Below are 17,548 nucleotides of genomic sequence, written 5' to 3'. Positions count from 1 at the left end.
AAGCCCTATGACAGTATCACTACTTTCCCCCTTGGACTCCAATTATGGAAGGCTGGAGGGAGCTGGCAGTTCTGCAAGCAGGATTAATCTCCTAAATCCAGTGTGTACCTTTGGTATGGGCTAGGACAAGAGAGGACAGAGTTTTTGGTATTAATATAGTAAATGGCTTCTGTCAGCTGACTTAGCTGGCAACAGGATGTTAGCTACTTGATCCTGACAATGAGCCTGATTTTTATTCCCCTCCATTAAAGAGTGCTTTTGAACATGGATCTTTTACTTTCTAGCAGTTGCAGAAGAAACCAAGTGCCCTGAAGGCTAAGACAGCAGAAACAATGGGTGATCTCACTCAAAAGCTTCCTTGCCTTTCTACTTTCTGCCACCATAAAAAAAATTCACCCTCTTAATATTCACTATTGGTAATAGCTCCAGAGTTCAGCCTCTTTCAGAAACTTCCCAGCTTCCTGTTGCCACTATGAACTGCTGATCAATATCAGCCACTGGCTTTGGGCATGAATAGAATTGTCAGTAAAATCACAATGACCTTCACTGTCCAGGTTAAGCCTTAAAATGAATGCAGTTAAATAAAAATAGATTTTATATATATGTGTGTTTTTTTGACATAATGTCCTCTAAATATGTGTAGGATATTACTATAACACTTAATCTGCTCCTTTTTGTTGTGGTTTTTATTCCTTTGTGCCTTGTGCTATAGTTGATGTCCATAGTTCATCCACTAGGCAGTAAGCCACTTGAGGTCAGTGTACATATCTCATCTTTGATATTGCCCCCAGTCGCTAGCATGGTGATTTGCATTGAGCTGGTTTGTAGCAAATTACTCACCAAATGCACGAACAAAATGGCATTTGTTACTAATGTTTAACAAATACCATTGATGTGTGCAAAATAGTATATGTGGTTTCATTGAGTCTGGTGGACAAACAGGAGGTGTGTAAATATGGCAGCAGGTTCTGTTTTCTATTTCTTGGTGCATAGCCATCAAGCTACACAGCTTTCCAGGAGTAGATGTGCCTCCATTCTGGCTGAGAGGACTGAAGAATGGTGGTTTGCTTTCTCTCCTGCTTTCAGTCCTCTCCTTGATGACACCCCAAATTTTCTGGCTTCAGTAGCCTAATAGGGAAAGAAAGTGAATTGAAAGTGTTAGTCACTCGGTCATGACCAACTCTTTGCAACCCCATGGACTGTAGCCCACCAGGTTTCTCTGTCCGTGGGATTCTCCAGGCAAGAATCCTTGAGTGGGTTGCCATTTCCTTCTCCAGGGGATCTTCCCCACCCAGGGATTGAATACAGGTCTCCTACATTGCAGGCAGATTCTTTACCATCTGAGCCACCAGGGAAGCCAGACTAATGGGGGACACACTGTAATTCCAGGTGTCACTTTCTGGTTCTAATTGATAGTTCATCCTTTTACAAGGAGGATTTGTATCATTCTATTCAAAATACACTTGCATCACATCTGCCACCCTTCTCCTGCCCACTCCCCCTACATTTGGTCCATGGCACTTTGGCATTAAACTACCCAGAAGTATTTAAGTTTGTCTGAGTTAGAGGTTTATTGCTTATTTCTTCTTCCATATCATTTGTAAGTATTGAGTGATGTCAGTCCTTACATCCATCCCTTTTGGACTTCGGTTTAATATTTATTCATCCCAAGAAGCTATGGTTGGTCCTTATTAGTTTTCCTTAGAGGTCAGGTCTAAAGAGATGGGAAGTGCAGGATAAGAAGTGTGTATCTTGCATGTGTTACATGAGGCTCTGCAGCTGTGGTCTACACTTGCTCTTCCTTGTAGGGAAAAAGAGATCTGCGTTCTACAAAACTCCAGCCAGAGCAGGGCTAGTTGTCTGGGATTTTCTGTAATCTAATAGAGTAAGTTTAATAACTCAAGAGAGGTCTGCTGTATATTACAGCTCATGGCTCATGAAAAGATATACTATGTTAATTTTCTGAACTGGGTCTCTCAGGCTGAATTACATTATTTCAGTGATGCCTCTCCAGAATTAACTGCATTTATTTGAGCATCCAGCATCTCCAACTTACCAACAGAAGGGAATCCTTGGATGTTAGTGAGCTATTGAATTCCAACTGGAGCTCATCCTCTGAGAGGAAAATGGCTAGTAGATGCGGAATTCTCAATTCTTTGGGGTAAGATAGTTTTTATGTGGGCAAGCTCACTTTTCCTCTATTGATAAATGTGGGTAGTGAACTATCATGAACTTCTCGTTTTAGAACACTTCAGTGCTCTCATCCCTCCAGGATGGACTCCAAACTCCTTAACACAGCCCTCAGGGCCTTTTGCCCACTGGTCCCTGCTTTCCACACCAGCCTCGTCTCGTTGTGTCCTCTCTGTCTTCTCTCCAGCTAGACTGGACTAATCTCAGGACACCACATAGCTACATTCTTTGACCTCTTTGGGCCAGTCTATGCACAGGCATCCTGCTGTCCTTTTCCCGCATCTGTCTGACTATTAGTAATGACAGTAGTAGTAGTACTTGTTAGACTCTGTCTTAGTAGGGCTCACATGGATTCTCTCACTTAATCCTTACAACAACCCTTGAGTACTATCATTCCCATTTTGCAGATGAGGAAAATGAGGCTTAGTGAGCATGTAAGAGGCCTACCCAGGCTCACACAGCTATTAAGTGGTAGCACAGGGAGTTGACGCTAAGTAGTCTGACTTCTGAGCCCACTCTTGGCTGTACTGCCTCTCAGCATGTGATTTAAACATGTTTACGTGGCTAACTCCTACTCATTATTTAGACATCACTTGCACCAGAAAACCTCCCTGATACCTCCTGCCCTAGCCCCCAGCTGGTTATGCACTCTTCCTGTGCCTGCTCAGTCACACCTCCCATTTCTCCCTTTATAGACTTATCAGACAAGGCCACCTGCAATTGCTTGTTCACTTGTCTCTGTTCCCCACAAGCTCCTGAGACCCATGGGGCAGGATCCCATCAGCCTGTCTTGCCATTTTATCCCAGCAGCTACCAGGAAGCTTGGCATTCAGCAGGAGCTCAATAAATGTTTATGGAAGGAGTAGTCTTTTAACCGAACTTTTGTTGTTGTTGTTGAGTTTCTAAGTTGTCTGACTCTTTGTGACCCTATGAACTGGAACCGACCTGGCTCATCTGTCCATGGGATTTCCCAGGCAAGAATACTGGAGTGGGTTGCCATTTCCTCCTCCAGGGGGGTCTTCCCAACCCAGGGATCGAATGTGCATCTCCTGCATTGGCAAGTAGATTCTTTACCATTGTGCCGCCTAGGAAACCCTTGACTAAACTTAGTTCCACTGAAAACTGCACAGTTCTTCTGACAGGAAGAGGTTAATCCTCATCTTAGTGAATTGTCAGACTTTAATGGAGGAAATACCCAGCAGCTTCTCCTTTCTTTGGGACTCCAGAATTATGTGACTAGACAGAGGCTTTCTTGTGGTTAACAGAGCCTATGTGTCAAGACTATCACTTTAGTCAAGCTTTTGTTCATTCCAGCTGTCTCCCCACCCCTCATGAAATGCTTGTCTGCAAAAGAGATAAACCAGGAAGTGGCTTGTTGCTTTACAGAAAGATTCACCAAAGGATTCTCACTTCTCATTTGGCCTGTTACCAGGTATCATGTAACACTGAAGCTGGAAATAATGCTGGACTGTTGCTCATCTAATCCTTTTTAGATGAGAGGGAAAATAAGGCACAGAGAGGCTCATATTCAACCACTAGTTAGTGGCCAAGCCAGAGCTATTGATATAATCCACACCTTTTATTTAAATAATGAATTTATGTGATGCATTTAAAATATGATTACTTTATGAAAAATTTTTTCACGTTCACATTTATTGCAATAAATGTGTTAGCTCTAAAGCAACATACAACTATCTGTATACTTCAGCAGTGCAGTCATGAGAAAAGATTTTCAGAAAACTTTGCTGAAATCTAATATACATTCAGAAAATTGTATATAACTCAATGAATTTTCATAAGATCAATCCATCCATGTAACAGACACCCAAATTAACAAACAGGGCATTAACCATGGAAGATTTTTCATATAAATAATATATGATTATTTTTATATTATCATGTACATATGTTCTATGAAATATATTACAGGATTATCATAGCAGCAGGTTCTTATGGGCAGTGGGTTGAAAGGGGAAGGAACTTTAAGATGACAACCTATCCTTACATGCATCTGTCACAGTTCCATAATGCAGTATTTAAAGAATATATCCTTTTGCTTTTGTAATGAAGGCGAAGTTTATTTATTTGCGTATTTGTTTGCAGAATTACCATGTGTTTGGCTGATTGTAAAATCATAAAGTTCTAAAATCATAAAATCCATTCATACTGGTATGAATCTGACTCATATTCTATAGTACTCAAATATCTACTTTAGAACATTTTACAGGGATCATTTGTTACGTGAGATTTGTAAACATTGGTATGTGTGTGTGCTTTATTCTTCTTAAAAGAAGGTGAAATCGTGAATCTACTATTAGCAGTGTACACACTTACTCTGAGCCCCAGTGGGTTTGCACAGAGCACATTACGTGTTTTTGCTTATACTTTTTGGCAAACTTGGATGTATTTCTGTGTGGACTGACTGGCATTAGCGTGTCTCATTGAAGAGCTGACCTGCCTCTGTTCTAAGCCAGCTAACCTATGCATGTGGCCCAGCTCATTAGCACCAGGCTTTAAATGTCATTTCAGTACTACCTGATGAGGACTTTATTCCCCATGTAGGCATTTCCAAGAACTTTGGACAAGTTATTTAACCTGAAATAGTCTCTGTATTTCAACTCTTGGAGTAACCAATTCTGTCACATAATTATGATAAACATTTGGGGAATAAATCTTCTGTCTAACATTGGATCAGAGTATTAAACTTTTCTGCAAGGCCAATACACAGTTCACTTAATAGAATAGTGACTGGGAAATTTCTGGAAAATCCTTCATGATCTAAAAGTTGCTTACCCCAATGGATTTTTTAATATCATCTAACATCCTAAGAAAGGTTTTCTCCCCCCCCCGACCCATTCCCTATCTCCATCCAGTTGTTCAGAGCAATGGCTTAACTAGCTTTAGTCCAGAAAAAAACAGTTCTTACCTGTTTTAAACTTACTTCCTGCTGTCTAGAATAGCCCCTTCAGCAAGCAACATATTAATCTACTTAATTAACATGTATTGTGCCTTCTTGAGGCCAAGCAGGGTCCAATTATGCACGATAGCTAATTTTACCTTCTTCCTTTTTGTGTCTCATTCTGCTTCCCCTCAGCTCCCCCTTTAGCCTTATCTGCTTACAACAAAAGCTCAATAGGAGACTAGCAATAGGGTGATAAAATTAAATTGAATGTCACAAAAAGGCCTGGGAATTTGAAAGTTGCCTTTTAACTTTATCAGGAGGACAGAATAACGTGGCCCTTGCCCTTGGCTTGGAGAAGTTTATGTGGCAAGCACTTGATGGTTATTCTGTTTATTTGCCCCTAATGGACAGTGTTTTTCTTTATGTGAGAACCATATCTCAGTGGAATTACAATTGAGAGTACACATCCCCTAGTAAAAGCAAGTGTTGTCATCCTGTTGACGCCACCAAAGCCTGTTAGGACTATTAATTTTGTTGTTCATTTAGGCATGCATGGTTGCCACAGTAACAGCAATCTCATAGTTCCTTCAAGCCCTCTGTGCAGTCAGCATCTGTTGAGAGTCCTGTGAAGGTGCCATGGTTTCTATCCTTCCTGTCACAGATTGAACCCCTGCCTTGCTCTCTTTATGTGGTACATATTTATCAAGAATCCCTAGAGAGAGGAGATTCTTTGCTGGAGCCAGTCAAAGGAGAAATAGAAATGAGTACGAAGGCTTTTGTTTCCCATGGGCTGCTGCAGAAGACCTCAGAACAGGTGGTTTGGAAGTCATACAATCATTAAAAATCTTGGTCAGCTGAAATGTGAATAAGTCCTTGGCAAAATTCATAGCCAGTCTTTTATAGAGGATGGCCAGGACACTGAGTGTCCTGCTTAAAGCCAAAATTGTAAATTCTAGCCTAAACTCCCAGTGGTATGCAGTAATAGGGTGCAATCTCTTGCCAACTATTTTTCATAGTCCAAGACCTTCTCCTAAAGAACTGTATAGTTTTCAGAAAACATGTGTCTTGAAGGATGCATTTTCCCTTTTAATTTCCTCCTATGGGCTAGTAGCTTACATGTTTTTAAAAGCCATCTTCTACGGCAGCTATCTTCTAAAGTACTATTCAACGTGAGTCCTTATCTTTGATCCTGTCCTAATTCATTTCATTTGCAATTTATACAGTCAGAACTAGAGGAGAGTAACAATTTATAGATAAATTACATACTAGCAAGTGAAAGGAGCTGAAACAGGGGCAATCTGTCTTTTCACAACTGTTGAGTTATCTTACCTCCTTGCAGAATTGTTAGTTGAAACTTACATGTAAATATTAGGGCACCTGACTAAGTTTATCAAAACATCTTTGTAGGTTTCCTACTCCTTCTGTCGTTACTCTGATCAAGATGATCAAGAACAGATTTCTGTACTCATTTCTGCACAGAAGCTTACTCATTCCTCTTCAAAATTCTCTTACCTAATGATACCTATTGTTCAATCATAAGTAATATTTAGCAATGAAATCTTTTACTTGGAGTAAATTATCTTTGGAATTCTCTACTGATCAAGTAATTGTCGTTTCCACTTTTCAGTTTATATAAGAAGCTTCTAGGTTGAAATACCGTTCTTAGGAAAGAAGGTGGTGTCTGGGTTACTCCAGTTCCACGAAACAGTGAGCATGTTCTGAGGGCTTCTTTTTTGCAGATTTTGTGGGGACTCCTGGGACCAATTTTTGTAGGATCTCCTATTCTAAGCACATTTTCTGGATCATTTTTACTTTTTATCCCCACTTTATCAGCAAAGAAGTCTTCTCTTTATTTTTTGTTCTGTAGTATCATAAAATCATAGTACTTTTGACCTAGAGAGTACCCACTCCGCGCCACCCCTGCTGATCCTCTCTTATGCATTTCTGTCCTCAAAACTTGCAGGCCTAACTATGCTCATGTCAATCACTTTTTAAAAACTTATGTACACAGATTCATTGACAGCGGAGCACAAACCAAACATTTTGTTATGTACCATTTGTTATACCAGTGTGGGTTTAAAGGAAAAAGCCCTAAATTACAAATGAGATATTTTTTTTTCTATTTGCAGCTCTGATTTTAACTCATGGAATGACCCTGGACATGTCTCTCAATTCTGCTGGGTGTCAGTTTCTTTATCTGTAAAATGAGAATAGCATTCTATCATAACTTATTATAAAGATAAATGAGATAATATACGTAAAGCTCCTTGAAAAGTGTGAGGTACTATATATAAGTATGAGATATGTGGCCATAATGCCTGTATGTGGACTTTAATTGCCCTTAGCCAAGATCACAAAACCCTTATAAATCCACTTACAAAAAATGTGGTTTACCTTGACCAGTTTCCCCAATAGCAATCCATAGTGCAGAAATTTTCATTCATATGTGATTGTTGGCAATTGACTTAACTTTTCCATACTTCATTTTCTCACCTCCAAAATTGATTTGACCATTTACCTAGCTCAAATCAATGAAAATATATAGAATAAATCTAGAAGAACACATTTGATTATCCTAAGACACAGATAGTGTCAAATGTTTCTGTGAAGTTAGAATATACTGCAGTCTAGTTGTTTTCCCACTTCAACTGTAACTTCCAACTGTGGGGTTTCTCTTAATTGCTTCCCTTTGGCCCATACAATGGCCAGCATAGTGCTAGGAACATGGCAGACACTGAAGAGATGTATTTTCCAAGAATAACAACATCTTGTTGTGTATAAAAAAGGGGTTTTAACTTGAAATTTTCTAGTAAGTTATTCATTTATTAATTTATGGATAAATTTATTAATTTAACACTTGTTGACCATCCATTAGAGATCAAAAATAATAGGTGTTGGTATACAGTGATGATGAAAGACTTATATAAACATCTATTTAGACTGAATTGTCTCTACCTGTAGGTCTGAGCTGGTACAAGATTTGGTATCTGGTCTTGAATACATTTTATGCTGTCACTTGCAATCCTTCCACTTTGAAGAGTACTCTTCAGTGACTCAGATGAAAATTCAGAGGAAACTAGTAGGGCCTTTGGAGAGCCTGATGGAGCATGAAGTGCTCCAGATAATTCTGAAAGCCTACAGACCTCGAGCATCTTTTCCTCTGGTTGAGAAATCTGTTATGAATTCTCCAGTTTTGAGCAGGGCTGATGCTGACACAGCGAGCCTAGGGGTTAAGGACATTCCCTCTGGAGCCACTGCCTGAGTTTGAGCTAAGCCCTACCATTTACCAAGTGGGTAGTCTTGGGCAAACTGTATGCTCTGTCTGCCTCAATTTCCTCATTTGTTGAATGGAAGTAACAATGTGACCTCCTTAGGTTGTTTTGTAGATAAATAAAGAAGTCTACGAAAGTACATTAATAAACAGGAACAGTGCCTTCTACTCTTAGACAGTTGGAAATATGAAGTTCTTTTTAAAGTGCCTAAGTATAATTCTGTACTTAGAGTATTGTATTGTATTGAAAATAGTACTGAACTCTGAATAATGGTAACCTGCTTTCCTAGGACAGCATTAGGAAGATCCTAGAAACTCAGAGAAATATAGATTTTGGCAAACATAATCCAGAACTGGAAGGTTAGGGAGATCATCCAAGTGTATGGCCATCGAGAAAGCAACAGGGGGTTTTTCTGGCAGAACTATGGGAAAACCCACAGTGTGATGAGGCAGAATCATGAAGTATGATAGGGGGCTTCTGCTCCCACCCCAGAAAGGTTCACCGGCCTCGTATCTGGCTTTCCTCTCAGCCATGTTCTACCCAGCTCATTATCTCATGTACTCTATCTGTACTGCTAAAGCTCTCCCGGAGAAGGAGGCAAAACCTTCCCTCCAGGGAGGTCACCTAGGATTGCAGTGCTTTGCTTCATGTAAACATCCCTCCAGGGAAGGAGCCTTCACTGTCCCTGCTGTGTGGATAGATTGAGGAGCCCCCAAGGTTTGACAGCAGGTCAGTGCCAAGCCAAGCTTCCAGACCGAGACAGAGGCGCAGATTTTTATCTGAACTTAATTCCTTTTTCAGAAGAACATTCACAGCCTCTCGTCTCTTACTTGAATTGAATCCCCATGGATCACAATTTTGTTCTGTGGCTCTAATCTAGCTAAACACTATTCAAGGGCTCTTGGTCCTTGGCTGGCTCCCAGAACTACAGAACTCTTACAAGATCAGCCCTCTCACCCCAGGTGAGGAACCACAGCTCGGGAGAGTCACATGACCGGCCAAGGTCAAGTGGTGAGTTGGTAGAAGCACTGGACTACAAGAAAGGTTGCCAGTCTTCATCCAGGGTTCTTGCCATTTTTATTAGCAATAGGAAAATCTACTCAAAAACAAATATAAACCTCTTAGAATAGAGATCTTTGATGTCGTAGGTAAAAAGTATAGAGATTGTGTAGCGTAGTCATCTGAACGAAATTTTAGAGTTTTGTAAGTACCTTCTCCCTTTATTATATTTAAAATAATGTCTGACTCACCACAGCCAGGAGTCTGAGATGTGTTCTAGTCCATGTGCACTTGTGCATCTAGGGGTGATGTTGGCATGGTTCCCCAAAGATTTCAAGAGGATGCCTCCTCTCAGGTTTTATTTTGTAGTAAAAATACTTAGTGGTGATTTTGATTTTCCTTGTCTTATGAGATGGGAGTGTCAGCCAGGAGGCTACTGACTCCGGATTTTCTATGTGGTCATTATCCATACTCCATTCATACCACAGTGAAGACCACTGGCTCATAAATGATCCCCCAGGGACTGTTCGTGTGGTCATCTCTGGGAAGGGAAAGGAAGGTATGCAGGCAAGCAACACTTACCAAAAATATTTCTCCTGAAATCTCTCATACTTGCAGTGTGAATTCACCACTGGAAGACTGCCATGCTTTCTATTTTAAGGTCCCATGTCTTTTATGTAGCTCTGTTGCTCCTTCTAATTCTACCCTGTGGTGTGGAGAGTAGAGATGAAGATAATGGGTCCTGGAATTGGACTGCTTGACTTCAAATCTTGGCTTTGCATGGGCTAATTTTGTGATTATAGGCAAAAGTCTTAATCTTTCTGGGTTTGTTTCATGTCAGTAAAGTGATTTGACAACTTCAACTCAAATGATTGATATGAGGACTAACTGAGGAGAGTACAGACTCACTGACCTGCAGTGGCCACTTAGTGTTAACTGTTACCATTAACATCTCCTGCTTGTGCAGCCCAGCATTGTGAAAGGAATACTGGATTAACAGGACAGGAGACCCAGGATTTGGTCTAGGCTCTCACTTTTATGTAGCTACATGAACTTGGAACAGTCAGTTGACCCCAGTTCACAGAATACAAAACGCAGAAGTAAGTATTTGGTCCAACCTCCTCATTTGATGAATGGCATTGGACCATGACAGAGAAGGCAATGGCACCCCACTCCAGTACTCTTGCCTGGAAAATCCCATGGACGGAGGAGCCTGGTAGGCTGCAGCCCATGGGATCGCTAAGAGTCGGACACGACTGAGCGACTTCACTTTCATTTTCATTTTTTCTTTCATGCACTGGAGAAGGAAATGGCAACCCACTCCAGTATTCTTGCCTGGAGAATCCCAGGGACAGCGGAGCCTGGTGGGCTGCCGTCTATGGGGTCGCACAGAGTCGGACACGACTGAAGCGACTTAGCAGCAGCAGCATTGGACCATGAGAGAGGAAGAGGCTCGCCTAGAGTCCACAGGGAGTTAATGCCCTGGCAAAGATCAGCCAGTACCTGCTCTCTTGACTTCTAGCCCAGAGTTCTTTCCATCGTTACTTTGGGGACCAAAGATCCTGCCAAGTGTCCCCAACTTTGCTGAAGACCTGAGGACTTTGCGGTTGGCAGGCACACGTTCCTAACAAGCTGTCTTTGGGTTGTGGCCATCCCAGAAGCAGCAGCCAGTGCATTCTAATATGTCATGGCTGGTATAAGTGTTGGAAGTAGAGTGATGCCTTCAAGAAGCTACTGGGTGGAAGCCGCTGCCATTTTGGGGGGCCCAGAAAGACTCATTCCAGACCAACAGGACAAACTTGGGCAGGTTCTCATAGCTCAATGGCTTAGTGATTGACCACATTTCTTCTTTCCCTTGTCTCCTGCCTGAGAAACTCACAGTGACCATGTCTCTACCTTAAGCTGTGGATGTCTCCTTGAGAGCTCTTACTGTAGGCTCTTGCCACCCATTTCCTCCTCTGCTCTGACTCTCACTCAGATCCTGGGAGTATAGGTTAACCGTATTCTCTACTCTTACATATATGGCCTCATCTGCAAGGTACTCTTTCTGTTCTGCACCCTGCCCACAACAGACACTCAACAAAGCCAGTCCTCTGCTCATTATTCTAAATACATACTGGGCTTCTGGCTCTGGTTCATTGCATATATTATGTCTCTCCTTGGATTCTTGCTGAATCCTCTCAGATTAACTATTCGATTTCTGTGAAGCCCACAGTGGTCCCCCTACTCAGAAGTGGTCTTCTTTCCTTGGAACTTTCAAAGCACATACTGACTATAACTGATGGTTTCCACATGTCAAGAGACGTCCTCTTTCTCTTAAGAAACTCCTCGAGAACCATGTAATGACAGCTTTTTATTCCCTGAAGCATTTAGCAGAGTTCCTTACCCATCATGGAAAATAGATGGGGAAACAGTGGAAACAGTGTCAGACTTTATTTTGGGGGGCTCAATCACTGCTGATGGTGATTGCAGCCATGAAATTAAAAGACACTTACTCCTTGGAAGGAAGGTTATGGCCAACCTAGATAGCATATTTAGAAGCAGAGACATTACTTTGCCAATAAAAGTCTGTCTAGTCAAGGCTATGGTTTTTCCAGTGGTCATGTATGGATGTGAGAGTTGGACGGTGAAGAAAGCTGAGCGCTGAAGAATTGATGCTTTTGAACTGTGGTGTTGGAGAAGACTCTTGAGAGTCCCTTGGACTGCAAGGAGATCCAGTCAATCCATCCTAAAGGAGATCAATCCTGGGTGTTCATTGGAAGGACTGATGTTGAAGCTGAAACTCCAATACTTTGGCCACCTCATGGGAAGGGTTGACTTATTGGAAAAGACCCTAATGCTGGGAAGGATTGGGGGCAGGAGGAGAAGGGGACGACAGAGGATGAGATGGTGGATGGCATCACCGACTCGATAGACATGGGTTTGGGTAGACTCCGGGAGTTGGGGATGGACAGAGAGGCCTGGTGTGCTGCAATTCATGGGGTCGCAAAGAGTCGGACACGACTGAGTGACTGAACTGAACTGAACTTACCCATTGTAGCAGCTCAGTTAGACCTGCTTGAACAGATGTTGACTGGTTAGCTGGGTTGCCAACCAGGGACTCCAGCCTTAATAAAAAGGTTATTCTTTCACAATGAAAAATGCTTTCTCCCTGGGTATCATTGTGAGACTGTGATAAGTCAGTTATAGCCATTCAAAGGCTCCTTGAAGCTTTGGCAATGCCCAATCATGTTGAGAATTCTACTTCTTAGAAATCTGGAGTGACACATTTTTTTAATTAACATCAATTAAAATAAGTTTTGCTCTTCTTTTTCTACTTGTAGAAACTGACCACCCAACATGGGCAAGCAAAACAAGCTAACATACTCTAAATATGCAAGTAGAAGTTTAAGGACATAAAAGGCATGATGAGTAATGGAGTTCTGAAACTTTCATTCACTCACCCACTCATTCACTCAGTAAGCAGATTGTTGTTCAGTTGCTCAGTCGTGTCCAACTCTTTGAGACCCCATAGACTGCAGCATGCCAGGCTTCCCTGTATTTCAGTATCTCCTGGAGTTTGCTCAAACTCATGTCCATTTAGTTGACAATGCCAACAGGATAAAGCAAATAGGAAACAGTTGTATTATTCTATTCATGCAGAGTTCTATGCACAGATCTATATAGCCTTCTGCTAGAGTCCTGTGCACCTGAAATTGCTTGCTAAAATTATGGTCAGAAGTAGTTTGTGTTCACCAAGTCGAGCTCAGTGTTTCCCTAAGATCAAATACTCTGCAACAAATTTTATCACCAAATTCAGGGAAAAAATGAGAAGAATGCAAAGATTAATCCTCGGAAGCCCTTGGATAAGCCTTTCCTCCTCCATTTTGTCTGCTTTTTAAGTTTTGTATTCAGAGAATAATAGGTGAGACCTTCTGTGGATAATTAAAACACATGTAAATTGAAATTCTCAGGTCAGTAATTAAATTGAGGAGCTCACTGGGTAAAGTTTACTTTTTAGCTCCCAGATTGTGTGCTCAGTTTCTCTTTAAGCTGCACTTCTCTTTTCCTTTCTTTCTTTTTTCAATCTCAGAGATTAAAGCAGCCTGAATTTTACACTAACATCTTATGAAAGCCATGGTGGGAGAAGCCACAGTGGTTTCAGTAAACACTGTGCTTTGATGTCTCCAACTTGAAATTCATATTTTGAGAGCCCTGATATATCTAATAGTATTTGGAATAAGATTTTAAGTCCCTAAGCTGGGGCCATTTGCAGAGACACATGCCTGTGAAAACTGGATGTTAGCATTCATCTCGCATCTTACCACTGCCTTACAACAAAACGCTTCCATTCTTCTCTGGGATGTTTGTGTGGTGTATGTATCACACACAGGTGATGTCTCCACTCTTCTTTTTGCCTGCTATTCACAAAATTAAGAACTGTTAACCTTGGCTTGAGGCTATGAGTGATTTATTTGGGCCGAGGAGTGGATAGTTAAGAAAAAGTTAAAGAAAAAAAGACTTTCCATGAATATATCATTTTCTGTAAAACTGTGGAACCATTTGAAGAGTCCTCTTTTGACTGTGAGAAATACCATTGTTAGGGATTTATGTCTTTAGGCTGAAATCTGTTGGTTCCATTAGTCTGTTTTCCGGTGCAGGTGCTGTGGCACCATTTAAAAAATATCATGGCCCTTTGACCATATTCACAGGCTTCTGGACAGTGAGAAGCTCCAATAAATATTAAAATATAAGAATAGATCTCAAGAATGACGTTTCTGTTAGAACCTCAAGACAAAGTTCCCTTTGTTCTTGCCTTGGAATCCCTTAGATCATATAGGCCATAGGCCTCCAGCAGGGTCTCAGTAGCTCTTGTTTCTCTGGCGGTCACCTTGTGTCTGTGATATCATGAGTGGTTACCATGGAGGTAATCGTCATGATGTGGGAGATGTGTGAATTCAGGTGTGGAGAAACTCAGCAGCGAGAGATAGATCTTTGAGAAAAAGAGACAAATCCCCTTTCATTCCAACTTCCTTAGTAACAAAAGAATTGAAGGAGGAAAAAAAGGTGGGGAGGAGATGTAAATATAATAACTGAAAATTATCATATTTTGAACAGCATGCTTTTTAGGCTTTGCATGGCATATTGAAAAGTTTTCTGTTTATTTATTTATATTTTTCTCACAGAGTATGGTGTTAAAAATAACTTTCGTGTTCTTTCTTGGAGGAAAAAACATGGCTTGTGATAGCAGACGAGAATACTATATTATGCAGTCCAAGTTCAACAGAGAAATCTTTTGAATGATATACCAGGAAGCTCAAAGGTGATATATTTTTGCCCAATTGGGAGAAAAAAGAAAGACTGCTGCAATCTGCAAAACACTACAAAATAAGAGAGAGCCAATCTAACAATGCAGTAAGACTGGCTTGCTGCTGGCATTTGACAAGCTAGGAAAATGAGACTGCAGAAATCCACAGGGAATGATTTTCTCTTCCTGTTAATGAACAACTGTACATATCTTTCTTGGAATGAGGGGTGGTGGGGGTGAGGGCAGGTGTGCTGCTGAGCAAGCACTTTCAGGAAATGATCCAGAAACCCCTGCCTCGGATTCGGGATAATCAATGTCATCACTGCTTGTTCCGAAGCTCTGTCTTTTCTGGGAAAGGACCTGGCAGGTCTGGCAGACTCAGGTCGTCAGTATGGTGGCTGGTGAAAGAGGGACCCTGTCGAGGCAAGTGCTGGGAGGCTGGGCACCCTCAAGCTTTGGATTCTGAGGAAGTGGCTTGAGTTCCAGTCCTAGATTTGCCTCTGTGAATTTTCTCTGACCTTCGTCAAAGCCCTTAACTTCTCTGTCTGCTCATCCTATTAATTACATGAGACTGTTGTGAAAATAAATGTATTGGTATAAAATATCTATTTTTAGGCATGATACAAATGTAAGGGATGACACTTTGTTGTTTGAGGTTCCATGTCAGCACAGGGCTTCCCAAGTGACTCAGTGGTAAAGAATTTGCCTGCCAATGCAGGTGACACAGGAGACATGGGTTCAATCCCTGGGTTTGGAAGATCCCCTGGAGAAGGAAATGGCTACCCAATCCAGTATCCCTTCCTAAGAAATTTCATGGATAGAGGATCCTGGTGAGCTACAGTCCATGGGGTCCCAAAGAGTCAGACACGACTTGGCGACTGAGCACACACCATGTCAGCACAAAGATATTTAGTTGTTTTTCTTGTCCAGTGTCATCCTTCATAGACCTACAGATGCCAGTGGGTACTTTGGTGAGCACTAATCCTGAAACCCCACTCTTCATGGCATTGCTTTGGGGAGAAAAAGATGTAATAGGATTCTCCAGAGAAACAGAACCAATAGGATCTCTGTCTCTCTCACTCTCTCTCTCTTTTTCTCTTCAATTTTCTATGATCTATTTGTCCATCTATTTTTCTATCTAAAATGAGATTTATTATGAGAAATTGGCTCATGTCATTATGGAGGCTGAGACGTCTCATGATCTTCTGTCTGCAAGCTGGAGACCAAGAAAAGCCAGTGGTATAATTCAGTGTGAGTCTGAAGGCCTGAGAATCAGAGGAGCTGATGATGTAAATCTCAGTCTGAAGGCAGACGAGATGCACTAGCTTAAGTAGTGAGGCAGGAGAAAGGGAGCAGATTTCTCCTTCTTCCACCTCTTGTTCTATTTATATGCTCGATGAATGGGATGATGCCTACCCGCATTGGGGAGGGCAACCTACTTTACTGAGTTCACTGACTCTAGTGCTAATCACATCTGGAGATATCCTCACAGACACCCAGAAGTAATTTTTAATCTGGGCAGCCCTGAGGACCACGCAAGTTGACATGAAATTAACCATCACAGAGTGATGTCTCTAGGCAATGCTCAGTTACCACAGGGTCAAGTATAAACTCCTTAGCTTGGTGTTTGGTGTCTCTGTCCCCAAGGTGTTGCTGGCCCATTAGTAGGGAAGACATGTCAAGGAGTGGCCACAAAGTGATACAAGGAGCCCTATAGCAGCAGGAGTGAGTACAGAGGCCTGAGGGGTCACTGTGAACCAGCAGAGACCTGCTCTCCTTGTGTGGGGGCAGGCACAGCAGGAGCAACTGGAGGGAGCAGGTGACCGTGAGTGGTGACATAAAGCAATCTCATTCATGTTCACATTTCCCTTTACAATCTGGGTGCAGATGGCTCTGGAAACGTACATCTCCAGCCCAGATCCATCTATCACTTGTCTTTCCAAGGGGAGGCCTCAAGGGCTCCCAAAACCCATTACGTCCTCAACTGACCTCAGGATCTTTTTACCCAAATCTGGTCACCTTCCGATGTTCCATCGTTCCAGATGGCAGTGCCCATCCATCTGGTTGGCTGTACTCGGGCTCGGTAAATTTATTTTCTCGGCTCACTCACCACTCCCAGCTTCCAGTCCAAGTTTACATCTGTATCACTTGCCTGAGATGAATGCAGTTCCCTCCTCACTGGTTCCCCACACCCACTCTGTGCCCCCATCCCCTTCTCCCCACAGCAGCTGGAGTGAGCATTTCAAAAGGCAAATCTGATTATGTCCCACGCTCCCTAACTCCCCTCCTCCCCTGCATAAAACCTCTTAATGCTGTCTCATTTCTCTCAGGATAAAGACCCATATCCTCAGTAGAGCCTCTGAGACCCCTCATAAACTGACCCCTGGCTTCTTCCCCACCCCATCTTGGACCAGCAACCCCACCTCTCTCCTCAGCAGTACCAGCCTTCTTTCTGCTCCTCAGCGGCCCCAGGCCCAGGCAGCTCCCTTGGCAGGAATCCTCTCTTCTGTTGCTGCTGCCACTCCCACTCGCATTGCCTAAGTTGTCCCTTCTCATTTTTCAGATATTGGTCAAATATCACTTCTTCAGGGGAACCTTCTCTGATCCCCCAGACTACTTCAGCCCTTCCACCGTGTATATCTCTGAACACATTTCCTTATCAAATATCAGTTTGTAACCGTACATGTACTTTTGTAGTCATCTGATGCATGTCTGTTTTCCCTGGAAGGTTGTTAAGCTCTGGGATGCCTGGCTGGGGTTGCTCTCTGCCACAGTGCTGATACCCAGCGCACTGCCTTACAACCTCCGTTAATCATGCATTGGATGAATGAATGCACAATGATTGTTCATGAATGGAGGGCCACCCCGTGGGAGGAAGTAGCCAGTGGGTCAGGATAT

The 17,548-nt window shown here is 42.2% G+C and overlaps 1 protein-coding gene and 1 long non-coding RNA gene across 2 annotated transcripts in view; one reads left to right on the top strand and one right to left on the bottom strand.

Moving 5' to 3' along the window:
- CES5A (carboxylesterase 5A) overlaps positions 1 to 17,548 on the top strand; it is a 264,129-nt gene that overhangs the window by 66,545 nt on the left and 180,036 nt on the right. The window lies entirely within an intron of this gene.
- On the bottom strand, positions 672 to 14,187 carry LOC145513685 (uncharacterized). Its single transcript, XR_014059694.1, has 3 exons — positions 13,668 to 14,187; positions 9,946 to 10,069; positions 672 to 1,128 (listed from the first exon to the last, which is right to left on the bottom strand). It is a non-coding gene; the product is annotated as an uncharacterized LOC145513685 (long non-coding RNA).

Source organism: Giraffa tippelskirchi, chromosome 7 (genome assembly GCF_054371585.1).
Source record: "Giraffa tippelskirchi isolate mGirTip1 chromosome 7, T2T-mGirTip1v1.2.pri, whole genome shotgun sequence".
NCBI classification, from domain to species: Eukaryota; Metazoa; Chordata; class Mammalia; order Artiodactyla; family Giraffidae; genus Giraffa; species Giraffa tippelskirchi.
This window is presented reverse-complemented; position numbering and strand designations above follow the sequence as displayed.